This window comes from Lates calcarifer, linkage group LG2, assembly GCF_001640805.2.
Source record: "Lates calcarifer isolate ASB-BC8 linkage group LG2, TLL_Latcal_v3, whole genome shotgun sequence".
NCBI lineage: Eukaryota > Metazoa > Chordata > Actinopteri > Centropomidae > Lates > Lates calcarifer.
The window spans coordinates 22,668,284-22,682,310 of record NC_066834.1 but is presented as its reverse complement, the minus strand read 5'-3'; the positions used below and the strand labels follow the sequence as shown (position 1 = coordinate 22,682,310).

The 14,027-nt window shown below is 39.7% G+C and overlaps 1 protein-coding gene and 1 long non-coding RNA gene across 2 annotated transcripts in view; one reads left to right on the top strand and one right to left on the bottom strand.

Annotated features, from left to right (window-relative positions):
• Positions 1-13,209, top strand: part of celf6 (CUGBP Elav-like family member 6) — a 137,977-nt gene extending 124,768 nt beyond the window's left edge. Inside the window, 1 exon segment of the mRNA XM_051076972.1 lies at positions 5,586-13,209. The gene's annotated coding sequence lies outside the window, so the exon portion shown is untranslated.
• Positions 1-14,027, bottom strand: part of LOC108876968 (uncharacterized) — a 79,368-nt gene that overhangs the window by 14,081 nt on the left and 51,260 nt on the right. The gene's annotated exons all lie outside the window — the stretch shown is intronic.

Here is a 14,027-nt window from a genome sequence, read left to right as displayed (position 1 = left end):
TATATATATATATATGATGAACTAATAAAATTATAAAATACACAAATAGCTTAGCTTAGTAACAAATGTGGTCCCCTGTGGGAAAAGTGAATGTTCTGTACTAGTTCTGTAAGCACTAACCTTTTTTAAAAGTATATTAGCTAGGAAAGTGTCAGGGCACTAGTATCTAAATTGCGTAGCACCTCTTCACAAAGTCAGCCTCTTGAGATTTTTGTCAGGTTGCCCTGCTCCTCTGAATTGTTTCTGTTTCTTGTGGGGTTTTAAATCTAATTTGTACCTGCATGATACTCCAGTGCAGACTGATGACATCATCAATACCCAGCTGTGCATAATTACCCGTCTACTGAGGAATGGCATTGAGAATCGATGCAAGTTGTTAAGCGACAAATTTATAAAACCAGATAGTAATAATTACTCTCTTAAAATAGCTCAGCATTACATTTCTGTCAGCTGCTTAGCAAAATCCACAGGCCCTATTAGTACAGCCCTTACTTATAGGAAAATTCATGGAGAAGATGCACAATAATACAGAGCAGCTTTATAGTATAACAACTTTTTACAAGGCTAGTGATGGGCATGAAGAGTAAATGCAGGATGTTTGAAAGAAAATTCTGTGCTCACGAAAATAAATAAACAAAAAGATGCTTAATGGAAAAGCACTTACTCACCCCATAAACTGCAGTGGCTCATATAATGATGGAAAACAGCACCAACCCCAGTAGGCACCATTTGGTTAGTTCAAGTGATGCTTCACCAGTCTGTTCTCAACTAAAACGGTCTCAGTCCATTTTTATATTTTGTCATTCTTTGTGTGCAAATATTCTCCAAAACACACACACACACACACACACACACACACACACACACACACACACACACACAGCAAAGATATATCTTGGTATTGTTAATTTAACTTTGCTAGTCTGTTTTGGACATTTTTCAACATGAGGACATTTGGTCAACATTTGCTCTTGTGTTATCCACGAGTACATGTCCTCATATCTCATTTTAATTAACTATAACCTTGTAGCAGCACCAAGGGCTTTGACCACTTATGATTTCATCCTGCAAATAAATAAAATGAACCAATATAATATATAATGTAAACAGGAGAATGTTCAAAGTTATCAAATAACATTTTAATAATGTATAAAATGTCATTATAAAATTATCATTCATGCTTAAAGTTTGCTGTGTGCAAGTGTTCAAAACTATATAAAAAAGTTAATTTAAAACTATGCCATTCTAATACTTAACAATTTCCAATAAAATTACCTACTGAAATCAAGTTTATCCTTTGTGAATAAATGGGGCATAGTGAACTATATCCACATTCATCTTCTGCTTTTAACTCTTTAATGGGGCAGGTTTAAATGAAGTATGCACTCACCAAGCAGAGAAACCAAGAGATCTTGCAAATATATGGTTTTTTAGGTCCTTAAAAAGTCAGAGCTTTCAAGCAAAATAATAAAAAGAAGGTTTACTTAAAGTGGCACCATCCCTCAATAAAGTCTAATTTCCCAATGTCAGGCTTGATTCAAAGAATCATCGCCCATCTGTCACAAAGTGCAGCTGCCAGTGCAAAAATAATATAGAAGCATGCTCTCTTCACCCAATTGGCTAGACAACTTTTCATTACAATGGATTATATTCCTCCATAAATAAAAGCGTGGTAATACCATTTGTTTGTTTTAGATTTGACTCTTTAAAAGCCACAGGATGGCATTAATGGAAGGTGGTATGCAATACAAATGATAGATGCTCCCTTTATCCCTTGCCTGATAGCATTTGCATAGAGCTGCGTCCTGCTAATTGAAGAGAAGCTTTCAAAGCAGACAACCTGAGAAGATTGGGGGGTGGGGGGGTGGGGGGCTTGTGATTCTGATTTAGCACATCAATAAGGAACAAATGGAAAATATCCTGCAACAGCACTGAATGACAGGACAGTCATTGAGATGTACTCAGAATGTCTCCAAGCACAGACATTTCTCACAATAACATTTCTGTCACTTTATCAGGAGGTGTGTGCATGCGTGCGTGTCGGTACATGTGTGTGCTTTTTTCATGTCCTCCTTCGTCTCTGGTCTGGTTCAATCCATCTCTGTGTTTTTCCTCTGTTATTACACCATTTCTGTTGTTGAGTTAAGGAAAAACCAATAGACCAAAACCAAGAGCAATCCCATGAAAACACTGGAGAAACAATACGCTACCGGGGGCCTCTGAAGCCAGCTCTGTATCACAGCTCTATGGGTTTACAGATTCTTAAACATCATGTGGGATCTTATATAAAGAAGGTGTGTATTAGAGATGTGAACAATCTACTTTTAAGACTTTTTTCTTTTCATTTATTGCCTTGTATTGTGGCAGACAGTACATTGAGTTCTTGAGCAACAGACAGAAATAAGTAAAGTTCAGGAGCTATTTAATTTTCTCAATTTAACAACATTATAACGATGAAAAACTCTGATGAAACTTGAATGATGATTTTTTTGTGTGTGTGTGTGTTCTTTAGGTAAAAACTTCAATATGTAGATAACTTCAGAAGCCCACCTTTTTTTCTCTAATACCGACGATTTCGCTTTGAAGTTGAATTAAAAACACGTCAGACAGCATTCTCTTCTGCTGGTCTCAGGAGCCCTGCTACTCTGAAATTGTGTTCTGTGTCTTAAAGATAAACTTAATGCAAAAAAGCTGAAGCACTCACTGTACGGCCACCCTCATAGCAAACAATGCAAGGCAAATCCAATTACTGTAGACAGGACAAGTTTCTGAAATATGCATTTCTGCCTTAAGGGTTATCTTTGTGAATATAAAAACATCAATTCAACCTTTTAACCTGCAAATGTTGTCAGCCTGAGAATATTTCACCACCACACTGAGGCACAAGAAAAGGCCTTTTTTGTGCTGTGTTGAAGATTATTTGTTCTGTTATTTCTGTTTTACTTGTCAATTCTTTTTTTTTTTTTCAGTTTTATGGTAATAACCATAATAACCTCATTTGATTTGTCAGGCAGAATAAGTGAGAGTGTGGAACAAATATGAAGAGGGTGCTTTGAATTCTGACTTAAGGAAAAGAAAATCCCACTGTTTCTTTCCCTCTTTTGCACCCCCACCAACCTGGCAACCTGACACGGCCAATCACAGTGTGAGGTGGCCTTTCTCCGCTATAGCCACAACCCCCCCCACACCTGTCATGGGGCCAAGTTCCCACAGCTGTAAGTTGAACCCATGGTGTCATTTTCTTTTGGATGACGTCATGTGGTGGGACTGTGACTGCGTTGCATGACGTGGCGTTGATTGATATCTCTAAACTCTATCTCTTTATATTCTGCCCTCCTTTTATATATATTTATATATATACTGTATATTGTATATTGGCAGTTTGTGGAGTGCAGTAAACCAATGCCTTTCTTGGCTGGTACCTGTTGTACATAATGTAACTCACGTGCTGAGTGGTTGGTTGATTATAACTGGAAGTGGCCTTTAACCCTTTGTGCTATTGTAATGTGTGCCCTTGTGATGTTTTACTTTCTCTTGTGGGGTTCATGTGTATGGATGTACTGTATTTTTCTATTTCTCTATTTCTTCACATCCACATCAACAGTGTTTTTTCAAGCAAACTATGATTTTCTTCATTTTTTAAAGAATGATTCTTTGCAAAAAGGACACCCCCTCCCCACCCCGTCCCACCCCCCACCCCCAATCGACAGCTGTTTAGTTGAGAGATGGCCAAGATGACCCTATGTTTGTGTAGCCAATTAAATCTCCACCGTTCACGCAGAGAGCACAGGCAAATGTTGACACTCCACTTCTCCGTGGATTCCATCTGCACAGGGAGTACTTCTGCAAGATTGTTTTGTTTACCCTAACATGAGAATCACTTCCCATTTATTTATTTATGAGGGTGCAAACCAATTACACCTGCGATAGCAGAGCTGCAGGCAGCGCTGTAGACCCACATGGCTAAAATCCGTCCACCACACAGCCATACCGTACACACATAGATGTGTAAGCAGGGTGCAGAAATACAACAAAATACAAATACCTGGGATGAGTATTTGGTGCTGCCTATTGTTGTATTTTTTATAGGATTATGCCACCAGATGAATTAGCTCTTATGTTTTTTGCTGCTTGTATTTGATATAATTGTTATTCTGTCTGTGCAAACAAAAAGGAACTAAACAGATTCCCAGTAAAAAAGGTCTTTTTCTTTGCATGTGAGTTTGTTTCTATCCCTCCAGGCCAAAACCCTGATAAGAGTTAGTCGTTTTCATCGAACTCGTTCTGCGCCATTCTTTCAGAAGCCCTGCAGGTGACTCTCCTCTCCTGTAGTCTATCCAATGAACCCATGGGGGTATCTAGTCAGGCAAGCCGGGAGGGGTAAAGTCTTTCTGGCATCAACCATGCCCCTTAACTGCAAGATGTCTTTTATGGAGTCATCTAAGTAAGTCATAATGCTGGGACAAAAAGCTTATGAAAAAAAAAAATCTTTGTTATCTATCTAGTAGTTGTAAGATTTTCAAAGAAGCTGCTTACTTGGGGAAAAAAATCGCTGTTTTAAAGCCACTGTGTGTGTTTCTCCTGCTCTGTGGTAGATGTATAGTGAGAGTCGCTCGTGGCTTATAAAAGAGGGCATCTGTAATCGGGACTGTTAGTGCTTTATGCTGCTAATGGCTGGGCTCGCTTTGGCACACATAAGAAATAAGTTAGAATCTCGGCTCCCACATCTAAAAGGCAAATCTTTTATGAAATGGTAACAAGCTCATTTACAGGAATGGAAAGGTAGAACAAAGATCATATCTGGGCGCACGTTCCCGTAACAAAGTCAGACCCTTTCATGTTCACTGCCAAAGAGTGATTTGCTGTGATTTCGTAGCCTTTCTTCACCCACATCATAGCTCACAACATATTAGGGATGATAGGCTGTAAACTAGATCCTTTATACCCAAAGCTCAACAGCACAGGCACATTTAGTAACAGTGTAGCATATCAAGTCAACACAAAGGCAGGGGAGATGCTAGGATGGTTTTTCATGGGATCCTAATTAGAGGCTATTTCTTGAAAGATGTATGTTTCTTTTTTCATATTGGACAACCATCAGTTTTTTCTGTCATTATAACCATTACACAATTTTAACACTCGCACACATGCTTGTCCTGTTCTCTTTATGTTTCCTTCTTGTTCTTTTGGGATTTTGTTTGTAATGAATTAACAATAAGATGAATGACAGCAACATCTCAGGCAATAGTCAGCTGTTTTTTTCTACATGCAGGGAGATGTAGTCAGTTTAAATTAGGCCTTCCTTGGATTAGTGCTGTCACAGTGTAGATGTCTGTTCCATATGGTTAAAACACAAATCTCCCACCCCACCTCTTGCCCACTTATTTCTGGTTTTGATTGACACGCTCCTCTTTTTTTTTTCCTCCCTCCCGTCTGTTTCTCATGCTGTTGGCTGTGCCTGTCAGTCTGTGTGATAACCAGGAGCCAGCAACCCTGAGCATGTTTGCCACAGCCTCACTGAATCCACTCTCCTTATTCTCCCCTCTCTCTTTCTCCACCCCTCTCTCTCTCTCTCTCTGTCACAGGATGAAGGGCCACAACACCTTATTTCCACAAGTGCAGTAAAAGTACAAAGACTTCTTGCTCTGCTACATATCATGAAGGAAGGGTGGTCCCTTGATCCTGCTGGAAACCCGCTGAAAGATTGGGTGACTGAGAGAAGGATCCCAGAGTTGTTCTTTATTTTATTTTATTTTTATGTTATTTTATTTTTTTCTTTCTTCGCAAATGCCTCTTTTTTCCCTGTTTTGCTTTGGCGTCTGTGGAAGAAGATTTTTTGCAGAGACCAACTTTTTGCTGCTGTTTTTTAGACATGATGGGAAAAAAAAACCTTTATAGACTCATTATGCTCAAAGCATGCATACTGACACAGGATATAGATAAACACACATTAACACAGATAACAAACCAAACATACACATTTAAAGATGCTACACCGAAAAAAAAAAAGAAAAATGAAAAAAAAATCTACTTTGTACATGTATAAATACGTGCAAATGCCAACTCAAGTACTGAAGCGAACACACACATACACACAAACACACACACCAGCCTGCTGCCATTTTGGTTTTTGTGCCTACACAGGTGTTGTGCTCTGTGACAGGGCAAGCTCTGGATCGAAGAAGAAAACGAGGAGAAGGAGAAGAAAAAGAAGAAGAAGAAGAGGAGAGAAGAGAAGAGGAGAATCCAGGATAATTTACATGCATCATTCCTTAGGAAATAGGGACCAAAGGACTAAACGCTTTTTAAAAGAATATAAATATATAAATATATAAATATATATTTAAAAACTCATACCTTGTAGCTGCAAGTATTACAATTTACTCGTAGTAAAAAAAAAAATCATTAAATCAATATCCAGTGGCCTACTGTAAGTACGAATAAAAGAAAATGGAAATAATGTATAAAAAAAAGACATGGAATCGTAGTATAGGGGCTGATCTTTTGCTCTGGATGCTGATTTAGCACCAGGTTGTAGAATAGTAAAGTAGACTAGAAAAAAATGTAGATTTGCTAACTTTTGCTGTTGTTTAAAAAAATACTTGAAGTCGTAATGAAAAGGGGGCAAAAGGGAGGGAAAAAAAGGAAACATTCATCTGCCCCTGTAAGCAACGAGTCTCTTTTTCTTGGGTGTTAAGGTATCAGCCACTGGATATCTCTCGCTCATCATGATGTGTCACTGCACTCTCTGACAGCTACGAACAGACTGTTCTGGATGGAAGAAAAAGAATGACAAGAGAAAAAAAAAAAGACTGAACTTACTAATGTCTGTGCTGGACAGGGTGCAGACATTTAAGGCTTCCCACTGGCCTTTGTGTTCAAGCGACAATCCACTGTAAAGACCAAGCAAAATGGACATGGGGTGTCTTTTGTTTTATTCCCTTTTTTTTCCTTGACCTTTTGTATTGCAACATGGAGTGTGAATTATGAAGCCACAAATTGTTAAAAAGAAAGGGTTCTATAAAGAGAGATGGACAAATGGATGGTCATGAGGGGAGAAAAAAAAAAAAGGATGAGGAGTAGGGCGACAGCTACTGAAACTGCCAGCAGAATGACCTCAGTAATGAGTTGGCCCTTATGGCATTTGAATTCCCCTTAAAAAACAAAGTATGGCCACTGTAAACAGCTGGGACTTACATAAGCGACATGCCAAGGATGTGTGTGTCCACCGGAGCTGCTGCAAAGCTCCCAAGTTGAGAAAAATTGCACCTTGTCTCTTGGCAGATACAAACAAACATTTTTCTGAAGACAAACTCAATTTACTGTATCGAAGGCAAGGGAGTGCAGGCTTTTAGAGTTCATCTAGGTCTGTCAAGTATAATGTAAATTCCACTGTTAACATGTTCCCTGACCTGCTTTCCTCATATATTATACATAGAGCCTATGGAGAAAAAAAACATACCACTTAAACAGACTATATCTAAATTTGATCTAACAGTCACTCTTAACCATCATTCAGCTCTCCTGTAGCCTCTCTGACACTGACGCCAGACAGGACAAGAGTGAAGCACTCCAAAACTGTCATGTCTTGATTTAGAGTCCTGTAGCCTTTATTTGGACTGTTTTAGAGCTCTGAATGCAGGCTCTTTCTCTAAAAATAGATCAGTATGTTTGGAATGAGTCTAGAGGGAGGAGCAATGGTGTTTCAGTCACCCTGAACACTTCCCAGTTTTCTCTGCTGAACACCAGCTCACATCCACACACCAGCCCTTTGAACACCAACAGCTGGCAGTAAGAGGCCTGGGCTAGGCAAGAAGGAGAGAAGGAGGGGGGTGAAGAGAGGAAGTCAACAACCAAACATCACATCAAGATCCTTTAAACTGATGCTTCAAGGATGACGCCCAATAGTTTAATCGATAAAATTAGATGCTATAATCACACCCCTGGTGACAAACACTATGTATTTGTGCTATATGCTTTCAAATAATGAGATTGCATAGGACTGGAGCTTGGTACCTTAAGCTCCAGTCCAGCCTGTTTCTTTTTACTGCTGAGACTCCTCTCTTTGCCGTTCCTTCCCTCTTTCTCTCTTAAAACAGAAAAGCAGACCGGACCTATTGCAAATCACTGAAGGAGGGACTGATAAAATATGCCAGCAGATTCCAGATTCTTTAACGTACTGCCACTGTTTGCCATTTAAATAAGCGGAAGGTCTTGATTCAAGCCCTTGATATTAGCGATGCCATGTGCCCCCTCTCTTTCCCCCTGTCCTGAGAGCAGCCATGCCTTTCAAGACCACAGCCCAACTGTTCAGTGGCTCACACCTCCGAACAGCATTTTTCGAACCTGGCTAATGTCTGTGCTCGCTACCCTTCAATTATCTCCCACACCGTATTAGACATGCTATTTCACCTTTCCTTCTAATCACACTATAATCACCAGCCTCTATACATTAGCAGCAACCAAGTGAAAAATCACCGGGATAATCACTTGGACCAAATGACGGGAGAGATGGTCCCCTGCATGCACATGGATGACAGAAGGAAGATTAGAGAGAATTATGTTTGTGCCTACTCCCTGGCAAGGCTGCTGACAGCTGACCTGGCACCAATAATACTGCCAAATTTACCCGAAGAGGCGAAGGAGAATGTGGGATAAAACTTTCCTTATCATAGTGAGGTGTTAACATTCAGAGTACCGTTACCGAAAATTAAAAGAGAAAGGTGGATGGTAAAATGTATAGAGACCTTTTTTTGTTTTTTCTTTAACCACAAATGTTGCAGCAATAGTTGCCTGAAATTGGGTCAAAACCAACAACTTTACTGGAAATCCTCAATTTTGTAGAAGCAGCTGCTGAGAGGACTACGTTATTGTGTACTCCTCTTTCAGCACATAATTGTGTCTCAACAGTCTCCACACAAGCTGCCTTTTTTTTTTTTTACAAAATAACTTCTTTCACACTTCTTTCTTTTTCTTGCTTGTATCCCTGCTGGGACACCTGCAAAGCACAGTATTGCTGAAAGAATATTTGTCAAGCACAGTAGTTCTTCAGATTCAAAATGATGCCCATCAAAATGACAGCTTTTTAAAAATTGCCTTCAAATACATGTGAGGTTAAAAAAAACAAATAAAACAAACCAACCAACCCAGCCCTCCTTCCTCAGCCCTCAGTCGGACATTAAATGCAGGAAGCTTCATGAATTAATGTGAAGTAGGTCAAAACAAAGCCATGTTCTGCAAGCTGTTTGTGCTCATTATTCGTGTGAAGTTGGACAACTCGATGGCAAATCTAATGTTCCATGAGCAATGAAATTTCCTGTCCTCGTCTAGGCCAGCTCTAGAGTGCGGTCTGCATGTGAGGCTCCGTCAGGCTGAACATGAAGCTTGTACGCCTGCTCTACTGATCTCCTCTGTCTTTTACCAGATTCTGTGCTAGTTCCCACTGCTAATAGGCAGGTTGAGTCCCCAGTGAGCCAAAATCCAGCCTAGCCTAGTATCCTGCTGTCTGCTTGGCTAATCAGTGCAGTGTTCATGTAGCATCTCTGCTATGCCAGAGCTAAATTAGGCAATGTGAAATCAGCATTTCAACACTTTTAACAAGGGTGCTCTTATTACTTTTACACCCCAGGGAGGATGCTACTGAAGTGACGTGCATTAAAAAAAAAAAAAAAAAAGCTGTGAAACAGGCTGTGGAACTACCAAAACAGGGAAAAAAGTTGTTTTTAGATCTTCTCACTCCCTCCTTTACTGACATGAGTCTCTGCCTGCCCTGCTCCCAGCCTGTCTGGTCTGGTTTGTAGTCCAGGCTATGTTTCACCTCTAAGAGCAATGACAAATGTCAACCCAGCAGTAACTCACCAAGCTGTTGCCAAACTGTTATTTGATATTTGCCCTCAAATTTACAAAGAGAAAATGTAACTTGGCATTTTACCCCTAGGACATTAGTATGAATATAATTAATTGTGAGAATATGGCTGAAAGCAGCAAAAGGTATACACAAGAATAGTGAGTTCTTTTTCAATAAGCATTCAGACCACTTGCTCCTCTGCCACTGATGCATGTATCCACTCTGACCTTGTATCATTAAATTAAAAATTAGGGGGGATATATACTGTGCATAGTACACGCATTTCCATACTTGCCACCACACACACTACTCACAAGGTCAGTCCTCAAGAGGAGCATGTATCCTTAAAGTGCTCCAGCCAATGGCAGGGCCGAGCAGAGAACTGCTAGAGCATGTCTACGAATCTCCAACCCCCTGGGTGCATAACACTCACCCTAAAATAGCAGTGATTGTCAAGGAAAGGAAGTGAAATGTAATTGACTGAAAGTGGAGAGATAATTAAAAGGAACCTGTTGGACAGGAGGGAAGAAATTAATGCCTCTCATTTAATAGCTGCTTTGGGAGAGAGCTTTTCCGTCATCTCACTCTAGCGCAGAAAGGGTTTTGCTGTGGAAATGGGATTTTGTATGGAAAAAAGGTGGAGGTGGAAATAGGCACTGGATGGTGGGGGTGCTGCGTGCTAAACTGAAACTCCACAAAATCACTCCCAATACTCAGGGCATCAGGCGCTATGATGTCATGATTAGTGGAGAGGTTCAGAGCCTTTGCCTTACCCCTGATCCTGAAGGAGGTCAAGCAGAATCACAAATACAAGGTCAGCGGGAGCTGTAAGATCGCATCCCATCGCAGGGAGCGCTGAGCCAGCAGAAGGGCTGATGAACCACCTAAATCGTGCTTTGGATTTACAGTTTCAATATCAAATTCCGAGAGTAACAGACAAACAAAAAAAAAAGATGCCATCGTCCACCTAACAACGCACAGTGAATCGCTGGAGGTGTGCAATTATGTTTAACAACATGGCTGAGAGTAATGAAGACAAAGACTTTTTTTATTCCTTAATGTAAATAGCCTATAAAATACAAAAACAGAGGAAGGTTGTATAGCAGCTTGTGTTGAGAAGCCCAACTCTGTGGGACAATGATGTCACTATAAAATGTATCCACAGCAGTGCAGGGATCTAGGAGAGTTTTAGTCCTTTTAAGCCCCTTAAGTTTGGGCTGTGAACATGCATCCTACAACCCTAAGCGTCGGACCACGGCTTAGAGAGTATTTGACTTAGTGTCAAACCTAAGCCACAGCCCTGAAGTGATCCGTTAATTAAGATTCTGTGTACACCGACATGTCATGATTTTTCTGACAGAAGAAGGATCGCCTGTGCGGTAATTGGATTAGTCCAATTGGGGCTGATGAACAGATACGACAGTGACAGTAGAGTTCATCCATCTGCATGCTTACTGCTTGACAGTGCGACAAAAAAAGCATCAGCCACCACCACACTTTTTCACATTCTTTGGAAAGTGAAAGTTTGGGCTTTAAGACGTTTAAAGAAGCTAGTTTTACAAAATTAAACTCGAGGTAACAGTTTGTTCAACGTGTACATAATTCATTTTGGAATCAAACATTTAATACATATGGTTGAAATCACACATACATGGTTAGGCCGAGATTGGAAGAAGGGGACAAACAAGACAGCAGTTATTATAGAACCCAGCAGAACCCCCTGCCTGCTTGACCCAATCTGCCACTGCTCTCCTGACCACACAGCTGCGTTACTTCTGTACATACAATATAGCTTATTTTTCAATTCTGTTGAACCTTCTTTATAGGCCGTACAATAGATCATGTTCAAACATTTTAAAAAAATTAAAAGAATAGTTAATATATTTCAGTGAAACTAAGAGAAGGAACCTATGAAATAATTTATCAAAAACAGAAGATAAAAATGATTTTATTTCTTGTATAGTGAAGCACTGATGTTCAAAAATGGGATTTTATACTCATGTTGGTAAATGGTTCTTTAGTTTCTCTCTTTTGTTTTGTTGTTATCGGCTGAAGCTGGGATAGACCCATTGTCATGAGGTTTATTCGGATATGCTTTGATCATTTTTCTTTTTTCTTTATTTTTTTTCTTTTTTCTTTTTTGGGCTGCACAATCCCTGTATGGAATCCCTGGTGGACGGGCAAGTTCAAAGAGATTTTGCCACTGAAAGCTCTTAAATCAATACAAAAATTAACAAACTGCACTGTAAAAGGATGATTGATGGTACTGGTCATGTGGATTCAGAAAAAAATGAGTCCATTGCACAACTGAGTTCAAATGAATCAGCATTGCATGTTCAAAAAGAATCTCATCTGAGGCCTTTAGTTGTTTTGAGAAAAGAGAAAAAAGACAAAAAAATATCAAACTTTGCAGCCAGATTGGTTTTGAGACCTATGCTGTCATATCTCATTGTCTTTAAGCCATTGATGAATTCCTATAATGTTTCTCTCTTTGTGTAATTGTGTTTTTTCCTTTCTTCTTTTTTCTTTGCTTGTTTTGAAGGGTTGGTGGTAATCATTGACATATATTTGATTTTCATCTTCTCTGTTCTTACCTATGGGACGTTTCTTCCACAGTTTGCTATCTAATGTGAGTTCATAAACAGAAAACATTGTACCAACAGTAGGTAGCACCACATTGCTTTGCTCCAGTCAGGTTGATTTGTTAATCTGAGGAGGGAATTCTGCCTTAAACCCAGCCTGTTCTCTCTGACAGTACTACCTGTGAACAGTTGTCGGACACACTGTATTCTGGGGATGCCAAATGCTCTATCTTCAAAGGTCAAAAATCTATTGTAAAAGACAAACACTTTGCCAGAGTCAGTTTTGCCTCAACCCATTCTGACACAAATGAGGATGTGGTCATCCACCTCCATTTCCATTGGTTACAAGGACCAAAATGTAAACAAACTCAGCTAACTGAGCAGTTTGCTCCAATCAAGCATTCAATAAGAGCCTTTAAAGAATTCACATTTAGTCATAGGTAATTTTGCATCATTGATCTTTGTATCATGAATCATTACATTCCCAGCTTCACTATCTAATTTCATCCTCTTCATTTGTTCTCATGCAAAATTAATTTATCATAATATATTTAGGTATTTATATCCACAATGAATGGAATAATCATGCCCTTTATTATTTGACTTGAACAAACTGAGTTACTGTTTTCTTTTTGTTTGAAACAGAGATGTAATTTGAATTAGCGTTGGCTCGGGTCCCTGATTCGGGGTGATATCTCCCATAGTGCTCCTGAACTCTGTAGTTCTCTAGTTCATTATATTCTGCTTAGACTAAAATAAAGCACAGTCCTGTAGAAGATTGAGCCTGCTTTGTCGTTTTTATCTGTTCACATAGCCTGATTAAATAAATCCTAAAGGTTTGGATCTATCTTGGCGTGCATGCATGACCCTGTTTGCAAAGATGTGAAATGTTCAGTGTCCTCTTGTCACTTGGATTGTGGAGAGAATGCATTTAGGACATGTCATTGTATTAATTGAGCTAACAGCGCTAACCATATCCGAATACCAAATTAGATGAGACGGTTAGTGGAAAATCGTTTAAAAAGGGCGAATAATGCATAATAAATGGGAGGGAGATTGGAAGAGGGAGGGGAATAAATTGTGAATTGATTAAAGGGAAATGGATATTCAGCTCTTGTCTCGTGGAGGTGTTACAGTGGAAACAAAATCAGGTGCAATGGGTGCTGCTGGTTATCGTCTGTGAATAAGAAGCAGGATGTCGATCGATTAATCAGAGGTTTTCCTCGTGCTGCGTTTTATTGACAGGAACATTACGGCAAGGAGGGTCAGATCACATTGAAACCTGTGGTCAGTGTCCTTTTTATGGCCCAGAGTCTCCTCCTCCCTCATTAACCCTCAGCAGCTACCAGACGCCTCAAAGCTTATTACAGTGGAAGGAAAAGTCCATACAATATTGTGTCAAACAAACCTAAACTGCCTGTTTATAATGAGTGAGATAATTTAACTTGTTTCTTTGCAAATCGACATGGTTCAACAGTTCCCAGCAACCACAGCTGCCCATCACAACAAAAGGAAAACATCAAAACTCTCTGACAGTAATTGTTCCGAGAATAGAGTATGACACCCTAGGGACCATCAATGACCAAACCATCCCAAGA